This window comes from Corvus cornix, chromosome 4 (assembly GCF_000738735.6).
Source record: "Corvus cornix cornix isolate S_Up_H32 chromosome 4, ASM73873v5, whole genome shotgun sequence".
In the NCBI taxonomy this organism is placed as follows: domain Eukaryota; kingdom Metazoa; phylum Chordata; class Aves; order Passeriformes; family Corvidae; genus Corvus; species Corvus cornix.
The window spans coordinates 7,958,415-7,977,009 of record NC_046334.1 but is presented as its reverse complement, the minus strand read 5'-3'; the positions used below and the strand labels follow the sequence as shown (position 1 = coordinate 7,977,009).

Below are 18,595 nucleotides of genomic sequence, written 5' to 3'. Positions count from 1 at the left end.
TAATGGAAAATTGCCACTGCACCCAGCAACCATCTTCATTATATGGAATCACATTGTTAATCTACAGCCAAATGCAACTTGAGGCGGAAAGAGAGTTTAGATTGCACCCATCTGTATACTATCACTCCAGGTGGCAGGTCGTTCCTCAGGATTAGAGATTGAATCAGTCTTTCCATCATCAATAAGCCCTGCTCCACAACAAGAACCTGTCAATCCAATATTTTACTTTCAGCACCGTGAGGACCACACAGCATGGTAATGAAATTTCCCTGTAAGTAGACCACAGGGATCTATACCAGAGAGATACATCTCTTTAAAAAGCTCAGGAAAATCAGACAGTGTGCTGCACAATCTGGACAGTAACTCGGTTTCCAGCGACACCCTAACTGTTTTATATGTTTAAGGGTGAGACCTACCAGATAAACCAGCATTTTAATGCTGGGTTATTTCTTATTCTTTTGGTAGTAATTAGTATTGGGTAATTATTTCCCATTTGGAAATGTTTGAGAGCCGCAGAAAAGACATTCATTTCTGGAACAAAACAAGCTTGTTGATATACAGCCGCTACATTAAATACTTCTCATCACATATTACAATTGACCCAGGCTAAAAAAATTGTTTCAAACTGCCCCATATTAAAACTTACTAGATATTATATATTATCTTTTCAAGATGCAGCTTAGCATCCTCCAGAACCAACTGGAATTTCTTCAAAGCCCCCTTGTTACTTGCAGTAGGCATTTTGTTGCACTGAGAAGTCTTCTGCCCCCTTAAATTATCCATCTCCTCTTATATATTATATGCCTCCAACAACGTCACCTAATCACCATCTCCAGGACTTTCCTGAATCAGAAGTTTATTTCAGCACTTCAGGCATTTGGGCTGTCTGATGATAGGTTTATTTAAAAAATATATACTATGAAAATATATACATGCATTTTAGCTGCAACACATATACTTCGCTATTACAAATGAAACTACTTTCATAACAAAAATATAATGAGTGTGAAATTCTCATATTTTAACAAGCATCTAGCTTCTTAAAAGTATATTAATATTATATTACTGCATTCATTCCCACTTGGTTATATTATGGGTCATAAATTCAGCTCCCACACCTTTTTATTTCAGTGTTCATGTTTTATCTGATAATGGTTAGTTACAGCATGTGTTTTCAAAGCAGATAGAAATAGGAATAAGTTCATTTTCTTAGTTTTTCACAATCTATTATTGATTTTTGTACGTTTGTTAAACACCTAACAAGTTCAAGCTAACAATTATGATCATTAAACAGAAATGACTATGTGACACGGTCACAGAAACAGCTGAAAACAGGAAAGCAAAAGACATTACAGGAAAGCAGAAGACATTACAACTATGGAGATACAGAAACAGAAGACAGACTAAACCCCTATTTTCTGAAGCAGTAGGACTGGTAGAATATGCCTTTTACCTCAGTACATCATTTGGTTTTGGTTTATCACATCTGCAAATACAGAAAACACATTTGTTTACAAATATAGTTTCTTAGAAAACAGATAATTTGATTATTATCAGCATATTAATGTTGTGTTTACCCAGGAAGAAAAAAGAACACATCAGCTTTTTTTCCTGACCTCTCCTTTTTATTCTACTGACAGTGGGTTTGGATTGATTATGCTATTTGCTTTCTAACTACAAGGACTACAGTCCAGTACATATGGAGGGGGCTCTGCCCACAGGACTACAGGGCAGTAAGTTAGAAATCCCTGCTTCAGCTAGACTCAATTTTGTGGCTCATGGAAAAGAATATTAGTAAATATTCCATATGTGGCACCTGTTAAACCCAGCCAGCACTGAGAGGAATGCAATGATTCATTTCTTCATTCTGTGACCACTTAATGAGAAATATCAGATTCAATAAATTATTGGTATGGACTTCAATTTAATCTGAAGGATAAGGATGGAAATATGGAACTTCACTCCCACATTCCTCAGTCACTTTATCATTTATAAAATAAGGCCACAACCTTTGCTGTATCCTGTTACTTTTTCTTGGAGGCTAACTAACTTGATGCCATGAAAGGAAACTTCATATGAAAAGAAACACCTCTACCTCAGAAAAAAGTTTATGTCTAGAACTCAAACTCCTCTATTTCTTGTCAGCCCCCAATCAGCCCTTTTTGGTGACCTTGGCCTTGCTTGGCAACACTTATAAGAAGATAAAGGTTACATTTACACTACAAGAAACATTCTCTGTATCAGGCCACCTGGTACAGTGCACTTGCATCTACACTTCCTTCGGGTTCAGTTTCATCAATAAAGGATTAACTCTGCCCAAAGCGTACTGCAGACCACACTGTTCAGTGTTCGGCTTTAGTCCCTTTGGCCCCATTTGCTGTTTTGTTACCCATCCTGAAAAAGGGGGTTGTTTTTTTCCTGTTCAAAGCATGCAAACCTGGAACAATCTGCTGGAAAGGTATTTTTTAAACACAATACTGAGTCTATATTGTGTGCCGTGGGTATAGCATGTGACATATGAAGATATTTTAGGGTGCAAGGTTTGCCAAGACAGTGCGGGAAGATCATGCAAACAAAGATACAAAAGCTTTACACAAACTTGAGTTGTCCCTGGAGTGAATTGACTGCAAACCCTCATCCAGGTTTGATTTGAAAAGGAACTGACTGGTGTACTCCAAAAGAAAAGTAGGCACTGTGTATGTTAGTCAAGCAGGCTCCCAAGGGTCTACTGAGTCTTTGGGAAGTCAGGACATGACTCTGCTTCCAAGCACAAAGATCCCCCTTTTCTCAATTCCACTGCATTTTTACCTACTAGTGTCTCCTTGCCTGACTTGTCTACATGCTTACACACAACTATAGAAAGAGTTGGAAAAATTTAGGGTACCACTTTTCCCCAGTTGCTTGTTACCACCCAGTATTAGCAAGAAGCAGCACAGACCAACCTAGGTGGTCACTGCTATCCTCTGGCTGAACTTCTCTGTTTGATTTATCTCCCCATTTCTAGTGATAATCCCATGATAGACAAAGACTAGTGCTGCAGAACCAATATTCCTTCTATCCCTTTCCAGTGGCCTGTGAACTGGTTCACTGCACATCCCATCTCATCAGTGTGTGGTAAAATATAACTGATCAACGTTTGAAGGACCTTTTTATGTCTTTTGATGGACACTGATTTTAATGCCATTCTTTGTGCAAATGAAACATCCAATGCAGACAAAGAAACAGCAGACGGAACAAAACTCAAAGGACATGAAATTGAAATGAACAGGCCATGTGTCATACCCCAAGGGATTTTGGCTCAGTGCTACAAGCATCTTCCAAGAAGATTAAGCATCAAGCATTAAATCTGGCCTCCCACTCCGTCACACTCAAACTCAAAGTATGAATTTTGTTACTGAGTTTCCAGGGGGGAAATGTACTACCAAACTTTCAGAATCACCTTTGTATTTCTTGTATTTTCAGGTTGCCTGGGAACCTGTTGAACTTCTGGCATCAATTAGAGAAAGCTTAAAGCTACTCTTCTGGCTGCAAGTATCCCTCATGAGCCATCCACCTGTCCAGAAGAGCCAGATAATGGACCACTCTGGGCCTGCCTGTAACCCCAGAACACCTCCCAAGTAAGGAGTATTTCTAAAGCTGTTACCCTTTTATGACCCCTTTATATTGCCAAAGTGATGTAATTTGGATGAGCCCAATGGAGACTTAACTCTTTCATGTGCATTTTAAGCTGGTGAATGCAGAAATGCACCCCACCACAGTCCATGGTGAATTTATCTGTCACTCAGGCCTAATGAATTTCTCCTCTCACTAAGCAGCATTGCACTGAAAGTTTCTAGCTATGTAACGAATGAGACTTTACAATGTATGTGCCCAGTTACAGAAATTCAGTGAACATACCTGTTTACATGAAGATAGAGGAAAGGTGGGTGATTTGTGAAGAAAGTAGCATCATCTGAGAAATCTCTTTAAAAGGATGATTACAGTCATGATGTGTGTGGAGGCATAGTGAAAGAAACTGACTTATATGGCCAGTTATAATATATTTCACATAATGGAGGAAAAGCTGAGTCAATGAACAATTTTGTATCACCATTATTGCTAAATGAATACAGCCCCCTTTATCACAGCTGTACAATATGCTGACTGAACAGGAAAACATGCAGTACACACAGTGCAGTGATTTCCACCACCGTATAAGTAAATGTCAGGCTTGTTTCATCTATTCAGTGATTTTCTTAATGAAAACGTCAGCATAATGCTGGCATTTTCCTCCTTTCATTTAATTCCTGCTCTCCTCTTTCATCCACTATTTGACCTTTGCATGCACTTGGTAGCTTGCCCAAGGTGCTGTCACACCTTCTTTGCTCCTCTCTAATGATGGTCTTTCACTGTCAGATTCAAACAAGATACTTGGGAAGGAATTACTGTTCCCAGTACGATGACGAAAATCTGAATGCTTCACTACTTTAGTAGTAGGTGACTTTTCACTTCTTCTCTGAAAAGAATAACCAATGATTGTTTATCAACATTAACGTGTTCAAATAGCATCCTGTTATGGTAGTCTAGGACTCAAGAGAAGCAGGAACAGCTATTGCACCAGCAGCACAGCAATACTAAGGACTAGTAACTGCTGAATGAGTCAGATGATTAGTGGAATATGTTTTCTCAGCACAAAAGGAAAGTGATGACACACAATTAGAATGAGGGGAGCTTTACACAAGACAATGACAAATAGGAGTAATGTGAGTTCTATAAAATAGGGAAAATTATATGCCATATTGACCAGTTTTGGTCACCACAATACAAGAAAGATATTAAGCTGATAGAGAGCATTGAAAGGAGAGCAGCAAAGATGATGAAGGGCCTTGAGGTGAAGCTGTATGAGGAGTGGCTGAGTGGAATTGGTCTGTTTAGCCTGGAGGAGACTGAGGGGAGACCTCATCACAGTTACAACCTCCTTGTGAGGCAAAGAGGGGGGCAGGCACTGATCTGTTCTCTGTGGTGACCAGTGACAGGACCCAAGGAATGGCCCGAAGTTGTGTCAGGGGAGGGTTAGGTTGGTTATCAGGAATAGGTTCTTCACCCAGAGGCTGGTTGGGCACTGGAACAGGCTCCCCAGGGAATGGTCACAGAACCATCCTGACAGAGTTCAAGAAGCACTTGGACAATGCTCTCAGGCACATAGTGTGACTCTTCGGGATGGTCCTTTGCAGGACCAGGGGTTGGACTGGATAATCCTTGCGTGTCCCTTCAAAATCAGCATATTCTGTGATTCTGTGAAAATCAGGCCCCAATTATAGTACCATGTTGCACAGAAAACACTTAATAATACTCTTGAGCTGGTAGTTGCCCTGAAAGATCAACACTTCATCTGGATACATATTATTTCCAATAGAAATACAAATGAATCATGATTCAAGCAGCTGAAATAGGAAGAAAGATAAAAATTTTTTGTTTTTTACACATCCTGATTGTGCACCATTTTTCCTGATATCTGAGGAGATCTGTCTCCACTCTACTGTGTTTAACAGCCTCTTGCATGCGTTAGCCAACAACTGACCTCACAGCAGAGCCAGCAAGGAAGGACAAGGTGTACAGAAAATTCTGGAGTGACTTGAAGAAGGAATTAGTAAAAGTTGACCAAATCCAAAGCTTCCTTCCTCAGCAGTGCTTTCTTCAGCGGTGCCATTCTGAGGGTTTGTTCTTTCCTTCCAGGGTCTCTATATACTCAAAGACCAACTTTCCACCACAGAAGCTCCTTCTCCTGCCTCCTGGAATGAATAGAACAGACACAATTACCTTTTCTACATAATTCTCCCATTTCTTTATGATATTCTTTTACGTTGCCTGTGGGTTAAGAAATGAATGGGCTAACTGCAAGAACAAATAGTTCATGGCTAGTGGGTTTCACAAGGTTCAACAAGAGACAGACACAGCTGTCTGGGCTACACAAGTACCTTTGCTGATATTGTGCTATGTCAATATGGTGGTTTATCTACACACAGAAACACAAGGAATTCCTATCTTGGGTATAAAGCAGTTACTAGCAGCAGTTAAGTCTAAACCAAAGATAACCTGTTTGGGGAGCGGAATTATCAGCTATTTAAATCCCTACCTACATGGCATAACAAAACATTTCACACAAAAACAACTAGGCTATGAATTTGACAGGTTTCTTCTGTGCCACAAGTCTCTTACTGTTAGTCAGGTCTCTACCTGTAATACCTATAATCAGTTTTTCCTCACAAAAATGTGGATAAAAAGAAGTTAAAATAAGGCATACAGCAAGGTTTTGAACATAATAAGCAGGCTAAAATAGTCAAAGCTTTAGCTAAGTATTTTTCTCTTTTATCAGTTCACTGCATGCTGAGAAAAATAACATACAAAAGAAGGAAAAGTATTTCACATGCCATAGGAAAATATTCACAGTCTGAAAAAAAGAGAGAGCAAAAGGATCAGAAGTCAGCAAATGACTGCCGTAGGCCCCTCTCTGCCATGGTTAATAGCAGACAGGCACATCAGCACCAGATCTCTGAAGTTTGGAACACCGACAACTTCTTTAACCAACTTCAGACACCTGTGATTGAGACTTTTGGCCATGTGCTCCGTACAAAAGCATAATCGAATGACAAAGTTCTGCTGTAATAAATGACTCCATGTAATGGTGAGTGCTACAGAGCAGATTGCTTATTTCTAGGAGTGAAAGATACAGTACTTGTTCAAGGATAATCTGATAATAGATCACAAGGAATTCCAATGCCACAAAAGACTAAGCAGAGCCTTGGGATTTCACCAAGAAGAGGGACGTAACTAACCTAACACAATCTAATGATGGAGGAGATTCACTGCAAGCTGATATACTGCTATACAACTGTCTCTTGTCTCGCCTCATCTTAAGGAACTGAAATGTTTTCCATAATGGGTCATAAAGCCTGTGTTTTCCCCTGCAGCAGAAGCCAACAGGTTTTACTTTGTAGGAAGGAAATCTGCACAAGCAGTCTCAAACTATGGAAATAGACCACTTCTTTCAGCTAAACAAATTCAGTGCAGTAATACAAATTTCCTATGTCCTACATGAGGAAACATTCTTTATCAGACCCTGCTAAAACAACACGAAAAAGATTATCTGATTGTAGCATATCCTTCAAAACTATCAGTTTTACACCAGCTACTATTTTGTCAGATAGCATTTGTTTGTTTGGACGGGAAGGCTGCACTGTTGTGGTAGTGAATTTTACACATTGGGAAGTTTTTTATATGAAATATTGCCTCTTTTTGTATTGGTAAAACTGAGTTAATGGCAACCAAGACATGACTTGGCTAAACAACACATGAAGAAAGGCAAAAAGTGCAAGTCTTAGAGTCACTGGAAAGACAGAATTAGAGCAAGCTTTCTGTATCATCCAGAAGACGAAAATGCATAAAACGTTGATTTTAAATAGGAGACAAAATAAGGAGAATAAAGCCCTTGAAGATATAAAGAAAAGCTGAATTTTTTTCACGAAAAGAGTTGAACACACACCTTTCCCTTTCCCTTCAGAGTTTGGGACCATTATTCCATAACGCTCAAGGGAAAAGTAGAAAGCTCAAATAATTATAAGACCATAAGCATCACCATTCAGGACTGAATGGCCATTTTTATTTGCCAGGAGATGTGTTGTCATTAGATTTAATCTATGTCCTATTTCATTCAAAATGAACAAGTTTGCTTTCTACTTTCAGCCATTATTTTTTCTCATTTGCACATTTACCAAGGTTTATAACCTTTAATGGATGATCTTTTTCAAGCTGAATACTTGACATTGCCAGCTACATAATGCATAAGCGACAGAGTTTTTCAGGATCGAGTTAAATATTTTCCAACCCGTACAGGCAGAGAGTTTTTAGTGTGTTGTTACCCAGGAGGCTTCTCTAATAGTCACTCCCATCTCTGCCCTGGAAAGTAAATAACTATTGGGTTATATTTTCAATTCAAACTTTCTCCTTCCCATCTGTTTTTCATCCCGCAACATAGTTGATCAAGACTAGCTGTATGTCTTTTGCTGTGGAAAAATGAAAAAAACCCCAAAAAACTGTATATTATTTTTTTCTTTTTCATCCAGTTCAAGATACAAATAGCTCAGTTTTACATGCTTCCCCTCCTCTCTTTCCTGATCCCGTATAACTTTACATAGTTTTATAGACTGAGAGAAAGGGTAAAATTTAAGGAGTTTTAATGACTGAGAAATTTTGAAAATAGCTGTTTCTGCTGCAACACATTACTGAAGTTTCCCAATGATATTTTTTCACTACACTAATCGTTAATCTGAGTAAAAGTTGCTTGTTAATTTAAGCGGTTTATTCTGCTTTGTTGCTTAGAGCCCCAAGTTCTCTTTTAAGATGTTCTTCTAGAAATACCTATGAGCCATCCTGTAAAGTTATAAATATAAAGCTTGTTACCATTTAAAGTAGATAACATTAGGTAGTTAGAAGAAGTGATTCCATGACATAAGTCAAATAATTATAGCAGAAATTAAGGAAACATAATTTTTGAAGTACCATAATTCTCACAAAAATTCCCCATGTTTGAAAGAGTTTGACCAAGATATGCATTTCACATGTTCCTGTTGCTTAAGAAGTTGTGTTTTATTCATTTATAATAATAGGCTACTTTATAGAGTATTATTATTCTCAGTGAATCATTTTGAAGGAGAGCATAGTAATGACCTAACAAACCATTAGTTCAGAATTTGAAAATCAAACAGGAAAATTTATTTGATTATATTTCTTAACCAAGAGAAAAGTCTTAAGTAGTATTTGAGAACTTTCTTGATTACCATGATCTCAGCTTCATGGCTGATTCTAAGCCCAAACAGCCCAACTGACAACTCATGTGCTTAATGTTAAAATAGCACTGAAGTGCTTTAAACCAGGAATTAAATATTTCATACAGATATGATCAGAAGCATGTGTTCATCTTGGACAGGGAATCACATTCCATTTACATACCTCCTTGTCTTTGAGTATATGGTCTGAAGTTCAGAGCCTTAAAAATACATTTATTTCAAAGGGTGCTGGATCTGGCATTAATGAATAACTCTAGCTGCAGTAATATGCTATTTGAAAATATTTAATTGAGCTCTGAAAAACTCCATGGAATACCAAAGCAATTTTTAGTACAGTTTGACTAAATTCAATGGCCAAAACTTTGTAACACTTCTGGGTCAAGCCCTAGAAGAGCTGAAACTAGAAGACTTGATGGCATAACCCTGATTGCAAGAAAACTAAGCATCAGGATGTATCCACGCTGCCTCTGCAGAAATAATATGTTCATTCAATGTCATCCAGAGGGCAAGCTCAGCAAGTGGGCCCATGGCAATTTCATGAGGTTTAAAAAGACCAAATGCTGCTGCTGCAGCACCTGAGTTGGGGCCACTCCTGTTATCAATCCAGGCTGGGGGATGAACAGATGGAGAGCAGCCCTGCCCAGAAGGACTCGGGGGTGCTGGTGGAGGAGAGGCTGGACATGCCCTGGCCATGGGCACTCGCAGCCCAGAAAGCCAAACATGTCCTGGGCTGCATTCTGAGCACCGTGGGCAGCAGGGGAGGGAGGGGATTCTGCCCCTCTGCTCTGCTCTGGTGAGACCCCACCTGCAGTGCTGCATCCAGCTCTGGGGTCCCAGCATAGGAAGGACATGGAGCTGTTGGAGTGACTCCAGAGGAGGGAAACCAAGTTGATTGGAGGGATGGAGCATCTCACCTGTGAGGAAAGGCTGGGAGAACTGGGTTTGTTTGGCCTGGAAAAGAGAAGGCTTTGGAGTCACCTAATTGTGGCCTTCCAGTACCTGAAGTGAACTTACAAGAGAGCTGGAGAGGGACTATTTACAAGAGCCTGGGACGACAGGAGAAGGGGGAATGGCTTCAAACTGAGAGAAAGTAGGTTTTGATCAGACTTGAGGAAGAAATTCTTTACTGTAACGATGGTGAGGCACCGGCACAGGTTACCTGGAGAAGCTGTGGATGCCCCATCCTTTGAAGTGCTCAAGACCAGGTTGGATGGAGCTTTGAGCAACCTGGTCTAGTGAAAAATGTCCCTGCCCATGGCAGGGGGTTGGAACTAGGCGATGTTTAAGGTCCCTTCAAACCCAAACCATTCCTAGGACTTATACTGAACACAGTCAATAAATTTGTTGCCTTGGAAGGAAGTAATGGCAATAAGAAATACTAGCACACTACTGCAAGTTTTCAAAGTTAATTGAATCAGCATATAAAAATGTTTTCCCTGTGTAATAAATCTCATTATAATCAACTACTCTATGGCAGGCACTTCCCTATGATATGCAAATTTCAATTATTTATTTAGAATATATTCAGCATTTTCATATGACTCCATTTTCTGTTTAAAAAATTTGAGAGTTGCATTAAATACCCAGCTCTCCTTTGGAAAATGTTATTAGCAATATTGTATGCCAACATAATAAAGGAACTTTTCAAATATCCAGACTACAAATATACTTTGGAGCTTCCTGGTTAAATCTGCTATGCTGACTTCTTTACAAGATGCAACAAGGAATGAGATAAATGTTTAAGGATATTTTACCTATTTTTTCCCCACACAAGAGAAAAACTTCATGATATAATCACTATTTACTTCCATGTTAAAGTTCAGTCTCAATGAACTCATGCTGTAGTTCCAAGTGTAAAAACAACAACATCTATTGAAGGAGAAATACAGACCACTGACAAAAATGTACTAGTGATCCACTAATGCTATGAATCTCTTCCTCAACCAGTGTTGTTAAACATTCTGGAGAATAGCTAGATGACCGCATTCAAGGTGAAAAAATAAAAAGGAAGCACCAGAAAACAGATGCTGTCTAATGGAACTTTTTCACAGTTTGCTGAGTTTCTCATTGTTTCTTGTCAGACATGAAGAACATGGCAAAAGAAGTCATACACAAGCCGCACAATGAGATTGCAAGTAACAGAGATATGGAGCTCTTTTTATTCCCTGAGTAGCAAATGCTTCCTCTCCATCATACTTACAGTGAATACAGAACAATGAGACCAAAACTTGTCCAATGGATAATTATTATTTAAATTTGTAAAAAGCATGCTTCCTTTTGTGAATCTAATCCTGTAATCTCAATAGGAACTTTCATGATGATGGCCATATTTTAAGATTGCAAAACTCAACCTGTGAGTTTCTGTTCTTTTTTCCTTTTTATTGTTTTTGCAGAAAATTGTATAGAATAACACATTACTTCAATGCAGACTAGACTGTCACTAAAAATAATTTCCAAAGAAGAATTAACATTTAATAAATTCTTCATGCTTATTTATTTTTTGGGATTCACATGGAAAAATTAAATTTATATGAAAGAAATAACTGAAATATATGTATCACATGGTCAAAAAACTGAGCAGTAAAGCATACAGTAGGAAAACAAGGATTCATAATTAAAGTAGATTAAATCATATACTTCCTCAAAATGAGTGGTGTGTAATCAAAAAAAAACTTAGAGACAAAGCTTTTATATATAGTCAGTATATATACACCTCCAGGTATCATAGGAAATTTGATCATAGACAGCTAAACGATGAATGCTAAACTGTGATAGAAGGATACATCAAAAAAAGACACTTGAAGGTCCATAAATAAACCCCAGCTAAGAATTGCTTGATGCTAGATTCAAATATCAGCATGTGAATAATTAGTTCCACCCGTCACAGATACTTCTCCCCTTTTTTCTTTCTGGCCCCTTGAATATTTAATTGCACTTTTCAAAAGAGAAGAAATTCAAAAGGAGCAGTAATTGTAGAAGATCCACTGGACAAAGCAGATACATAGAGGATGTAGATTTCAATCTCCCCTGACCCCACCTCTCTGGCTGTGCCTCATTGTGACAGACATAGGAAAAATAAGTAACTGCAGAAAAGGAAAGAATCTGGTAAGGATACGAAACACCTTCTGAAGTTGTTCATATGGGTTCTTATCTTCAGCATTTCCTATTAACTGGATGTAATTGCTCTGTGTTCTCTGGATTCCATTCTGAACCCTCCCTTGTACAAGGCAACAAAGACAACCTGTAGATTTTTGACATGGTGATTGGTTTTGAGGATGGTTACTACCATGTTGAATGCTGTGCTGCTTAAATGCCACTGGATAGGTGCGCCCCTTGGCGATACACAGGCAAACAAACAGGAACCTCTTTTTTAACTGGTGCAAGCTAAGAGGAATTTTTGACTATTACTAAAAACCCATTCTGGCAACACTGTATAGACTCAACTCCTGTGAAAAGTCTCAAAAACTATTTCTGAATACGATCCCTACATTCAATTGGGCAAGGATGACAACAACCTCAGGTTCTAGTTTAGGTTGGTAATATCTCTTTCCCTGCAGATGAAAGTTTTGCCTGTGATTTTTGCTTCTGTAGAGGAAGCAAAGTGATTGGTTTTGTCTGCCTGTGTAGCTTTGAGGTCTGCCTTCTCCCTTTCCAAACTAATCCAATAAAATAAAAAGTGCTCTGGAAAGCATGACTCCTATGAGACAGGCATATTCTGACTTTCAGGGAGAAAAAGTGTCTGCATTAGGATGATAAATGACTGACTATAATTAATTAATCAATTAATTGATTTTACAAGAAAATCCAGTATTAGAAGTAGTGGCCTTAAATACACCGTGACCTGCAGTTTTATCTGATAAATTATGCTCCATCAAAATCCACACTCAGCAGTTATTTATTGCGCGAAGTTCCAAATTGGATCTTCTGAATTAATTTGGATCCTTTTTTGCATTTGTATTGCCGCCCAAAAGGGTTCTTGTAAAAATCATGTATAAAAAAGGGATATACAATGTTTACAGTAGGAGCATGCTTGACTTTCTATGATATTAAAAAAGCTTAGCAAAAGGGAACAATGCTCATCATCTAAATGTCTGGTCTAGAAAAATTACTCCTGGGGTAATTTCAGGATGCTGCTCTCCCTGGATTCAATTTATGGTCTGCATCTACAATAAAGGGCAAATGTCTCTGCAGTTCCCTGCTGAAATCAGTGTTGGGCTTGTACTTCTCAGTCTCACGGCTTGGAAGAATGCCATTGCAAAGGAGCACGGAAAAGGGAAATGAGCCACCGCAGAGAAAGTCAAGAGTGAAGATGCACTTCAAATCAATTTTGCCATGAAGTTGAGCTCTTGTTATGTCTGGTAGGAATGGATTTTAACAGATAGGAGAGAATAACCTCAGGGCTACTATTCTCCTAATCACACAGATTTTTTTCTTTTTCTTTTTTTTTAACTTTTCTGGAAAGACCAAAATGTTAAAGATTATTTTTAAATATTATTTTAATGGTGCTGAATGTCTAATTAAATCTCATAAAAGTGGTTCTGTCTTGGGAAAAAGATGTTATTTAACCTATAAAAATGTTAAACAGATTATTTAAGTGGGACTGTTATTCTAACTGCTATGTTGTAATGGTGGAAGAGATGATGGAAGAGACAAAAGAAGCATCAGTCTGATGAAATATTAGAAAGAAATTTGAAATGGCATTTGACAACATATCAAATAAAGGGCACAATTCAATAAGGGATCACAATTCAAATATTCACTAGTATTTAGAAGACTACACCATTTCAAAACCCACTAAAATACGTTTTTATAATTGGTATCCTACTGCACAGGACACAAACTGAGGAATAAGATTTCAGAATAGCTGAAAAATCACAAGAATTGCTCATAACCACTCCAAGGCTTTTCCACAACTAACTGAAATATAGGTCATAAGTCTCAAAAAAAAAAAAAAAAAGAAGAAAAATTCTGCTTCAAATACTTACCATAAACCCATCACAACAGTTACACACATCAGCATCTTTGAGTTCAGCTTGCAGCAGCAAACAGTTAGGTACTGTTGGCAAAAAGAGAAAGCAAAGTTTGTTGCTATAAATTTCTGGATTATTGCTCAAAATATCCATGTCTACAGTGTGGTTTAGAGTAGCTAGTAGTAGTTAGAATGTATTTGGGGTTTGTTATCATTTGGGCAAGCATGACAAGATAAGATCTTAACAACTCTATTTGAAACATGCACAAGTTCGTTTACACTGCCTACTCTGCTGCATTGATTCCTATCTCTTTCCTGGGTTATTTCACAAACAAAAGGGTCATAGCAAATGTACACAGAGCCAATAAGCCTACAGACATTAACTCCCCCCTGCTCCCCAAAATCTTTATATAACAAAATTGTGTGTGGTTGGTTGGTTGTGGCTTAGATACATCGCCAAAAGAGTTTTCACCGACTCGCCATTTATTCACATTGCAACATTCTCAAATTCACTTCATCTATTTTTAGAGACAGACAATAAACATTTATGTGATCAAAATAAATAATACAGGACTACTGAAACATCTCAAAGGCTTTGCTATTCAGAATGGCATCAGCTCCTGCCAAGGAAGTACACTCAGCACTAGCCACACTTTAGTTTTCAGCCATCTATTTTTGACATAATGAAAATGCCTTCTCTCTGAGTACATGGCCACTCTTCCTCTCTTACGTCAGAGTCTAAAGCTATCGAGGGTAAAAGATGTATGAGCCTGTTCAGACTGAGAGAGCCAGCAACTTAGTCAGTATGTTTCTTTTTTTAGTATTTAATATCTTTCCTGACTGCAGCAGATTTCGTGTGCTTGGAAGTTAACATTGAAATATTTAGACTACCACTGTTTGAGGGACAGTGACCGCTGAGACAGGACAGTGAGCCAGAATTTTTGCTTGTTCTACATTTAAACACACTGTTAAAGAGATGGGATGAATACTTTTTTAAAAGAATTCCATGCATCAGGCCGTGCCACTGCGAATCACACATTGCTGCTTACCAGACATGTCTCTGCAACTGCAGCTGCTCGCATTCCTTTGTGGATGCTTACAGCGTGCAGACTGAAAGTCCTAAAATGAAGAGGAAAGGGGGGAAAAAACTGGATTCCGTATGATCTGACCGGATTCAGACTGAAGAATCTGAGGCGGCAGCTTCTTAAAGCTTTGGAAGGGGTTATCTAACCAAACCTGAGGGATTAATATATCACACCGTTCCTAGATAACCTATCTGCAAAGGCATTAACTAAGAGTTTGGAACACAAGTAAAAGCATTCACCACTTCTACTTCAGCAGGCTAAAATTGGAGCCAAGCCACGAGAGTGCATACTGACATCAGATCAGTCCTTTCTAAAGACCGATACAGAATTGCGTTGTTTCATGCAACCAGCAGTTTTAGGTCAAATTCTATGAATCCCAGTGACCTTGTCTTTTATCAAATAAAATGCGAAGCACTGGTGAATTGAATGGAAACTTTAACTAAGCTCAACAACAGTTTAAGCATTCCATTCTGGGATATGCAAAAGAACAAGGCTATTCTGTAAAGGAACAAGCAGACGTAGTAGATTAAACTGTCTGTACCACCATCTCTGAAATTCAACCCTTTCTTAAATCTTTTTAAAGGCAGATGGACAATGTTTTGCCAAGTCTGCAATTTGGTCGTGATGAAATTGCCTCATGAATGTGAAGTTAGATGACTACTTAGAATTTCATATATTTGTGAGAGAACAGAGGAAGAATTATCTGAGGTCTTCTAAACTGCAAGAAAAGAGAGGAAATTGGCTACATGCTGAAGCACCGATAAAAGGACAAGTTGAATCTGTTTATAAGAATGCTGGCAGAAGATTTTAGAGCCTTACAATTTCAAATCAAAGGCCTGCTGGTGGAGAAAAGCTGGAGAGAAAAAAGAGAAATCTGCGAATACACTTACACTTTGCTTCTGATATGAGATAGGAAAGAAGAACAGAGAAATTAAGAGAGGAGGAGGAATGTCACGAATTTTTATACAGGTAAGTATTTCTGAGCTCAAATTTGCAAAAAAAAAATAGGAGATAATGGGGAAAAAAAACTATGGTAAATATATTTGGAAGAATCTCCTGCCATATAAAAAAAAATACAGGGTATTTAGTTTTGTATTATAGCAAGGATATTTAAATACTTAGTGGTTTATATTCTGGTTTGATGAGTTTGTTAGAATACTTGAACTATAAGCCCTGCAACCTACTTGTAGTTCACTTTGCCATACTACCCTTCAATGGTTTTCTGTGTTATATTTAAAGGAGAGGCTTTATAACCCATTTTTCTACAGATGGTTTTAGTTTGTGCAGAGAGTACCTGTGCAAAAGATGGCAACATTGGAAGATAACAGCTAAAATGTACTTTTATCTATATAATACAAAAATCTCATTACTCTTGCTATGCTACACCAGATACTTTTCTACAAGGGAGACAGGAAAAGAAGGACATCCCCAGCCATCTTCTTGTTTGGAACATCAACATCCCTACAGTTACTAAACGTTAACAAGAGCACGCAATAATGGCAGATCAACTCTGAAGAAAGGGATGAAAAGGAAAGCCTAAAAACAATTTGTAAAAGGACTCAGACTTCTGAAATAGGTGTGACTTTGGATATCTGACTTCAACTGTGTGATCCAAGATGTTTCTGTTTGTTGTCTCCTTGAATAATAAGGCTTTGCAAATACTGAATATCTGATTTTGATTTGAAACTTTATTTCTACATTAACTTGTCTCAATTTCACCCTGTTGCAATGTCAGCAGAATAAGAAAAATCAACAGAATAATGTTTAGGTTTCTAGATTCTCTTTTCAGAGCTCAGAGCATGTTCACACACCTGTTCATGGCATGCTTGACCCACAGGTTTAACCCACTGCCTCTTCAAAAGTCACTCAGTGGTTTAGCTGACACTCATCTTGTGTAATAGCCTCATGCAGAAACATGTGTGTCCCTATCCACCTCAGCCTAATTACAAGGAATTCAACCCCCAGCTTCCCCCTACAGCGCCTTAGCCTGAAAACAAGGCAGCCTGGATCAGAGCAGTACAGAACGATTCAGTCTGTCCGGTAATATCTGGACCTGCCTACTTTCATCATCCTCAGTAGGCAGAAAGATCACCGTCTGGTGATTCAAGCAACATCTGTGACATATTTTTAGAACTTACTTCAGTCCTCTCCATTTGCTTTTCATCACCATCTTTTGTCTTTCCTCCCTGCTACTTACTTTCATTTTACCTATCACAAAACTGGAACAACAACTTCAGATTTTGCAAGTCTCTGTTCTTATTCCCTCTTTTAATCGCTGCCTTACTTTCCCATCCTCTCATGTCACAGCACAAACACACTTGTCCCACACCCCAGCCTCTTTAACTACCATTTCTCCTCTCTGTTTAATCTCTTTATGCTCAGAAATAGCACTCTGTGTCCTGCCTTGAACTGCCAGCTCCCTTCAATACAGCTACGTTCCTCTTGAAATCAGTCCCCTTTTGCTTTCTCTGACTCTGCACTGTGATAATTTTCTCCCACCATCTCTCTTCCACAGATCTCTTTAGATTTTACCGGTTCTTGGTGGCAAATCCAAAATATTTTTATTTTGTCTCCTTCAATATTGCCTTTAAGTTATCTCAGTCTACCCATACCTGCAAATTTAAATTTAACTACTTTTTTAAAGCAACTAACAGCCCTAACTCAGCATCCCTGACCCCTTGCCTCCTTGTCTCTCTGACATCTTTTCATGAGTGACCAGCTATCAATGTTTCAAACTCTACAAAATTAAAACAGGCATCTTGATATTCATTTGAACCATTTTTTCCCATTTTTTTAAATCTGAACAACCAGCATTTCACTGCCATGTCTGTTTATAAATACAAGACATACTTGGTATCCCCCCACTTATTAAAATGCTGCTGCAAAGACTGGTCCTCTACTACAAAATTGTATCCACATCACCCCTCTCTTTACATTCTTCCACTACTAGGTCACTTTTTTGTAGGAAACACAATCTATTTGTCTTTATTCCTAATGCTAAGTACATCCTAGCCCCACCCAATTCCCCATTCAGCAATTTCCAGTAATTCAGCAGCAGGAACTCCAAACAACTTCTCATCTCAGTCTCCATATTTTAACCACTCTACCTTTCTCTCACACGACAAAGTAAAAAATATCTCCCCGTCATTCTCCACCCCATTAATAAAAAATTTCCCTTACTATGAAGCCGCAGAAAACCTGACAGTGATTCTTGTTAAGGTCTATGACTACAAGATACCATGACTGTGCTTTTCTTGTGCACTGCAATTTTTGGCATCTGGTGTTTGGTTTTATTCTCAGATCAGCTGGGCAGGCATATTCATTGGTGCATTCATACAGGGCACAGCCAAATGCACAACTCCCACATTTATGATGCTGTGTAGAGATGTTCTCATGGGGGGACACCTGGTTGCATCTCCTTGTTCATGTTCGAGACTGGTCCTTGTTCATGTTCAAAGGTGGTCCTAAAATGTCTCATGGGAAGGAGAGGGGGAATTACAAGGAATTTTTATAGAGATAGAGGCCTTCACAAAGAAGACAGAGGCTGGAGAACTGACACAAATTGCACAGGACAAAATAGAAAAGTCAAATGAAAAATCTTTTCACCAGGAGCAAAACTGGTCTCCCAGAAGGGCTTCTAGCAAAAAGTCACTTCACTTTTTCCCTTTGCTCTTCTCCCTGTCCTAGCTTTGCGAACATGATCCATTCTAAGGGCA

General features: G+C 38.5%; 1 long non-coding RNA gene across 1 annotated transcript in view; it reads right to left on the bottom strand.

Moving 5' to 3' along the window:
- Positions 1-876: 876 nt before the first annotated feature.
- Positions 877-18,595, bottom strand: part of LOC104693707 — a 46,654-nt gene continuing 28,935 nt past the window's right edge. Inside the window, exons 4-5 of the long non-coding RNA XR_752605.4 lie at positions 13,811-13,881; positions 877-5,771 (exon numbers count right to left, since the gene is read on the bottom strand). This is a non-coding gene — a long non-coding RNA (uncharacterized LOC104693707). The remainder of the gene's footprint in view (positions 5,772-13,810; positions 13,882-18,595) is intronic.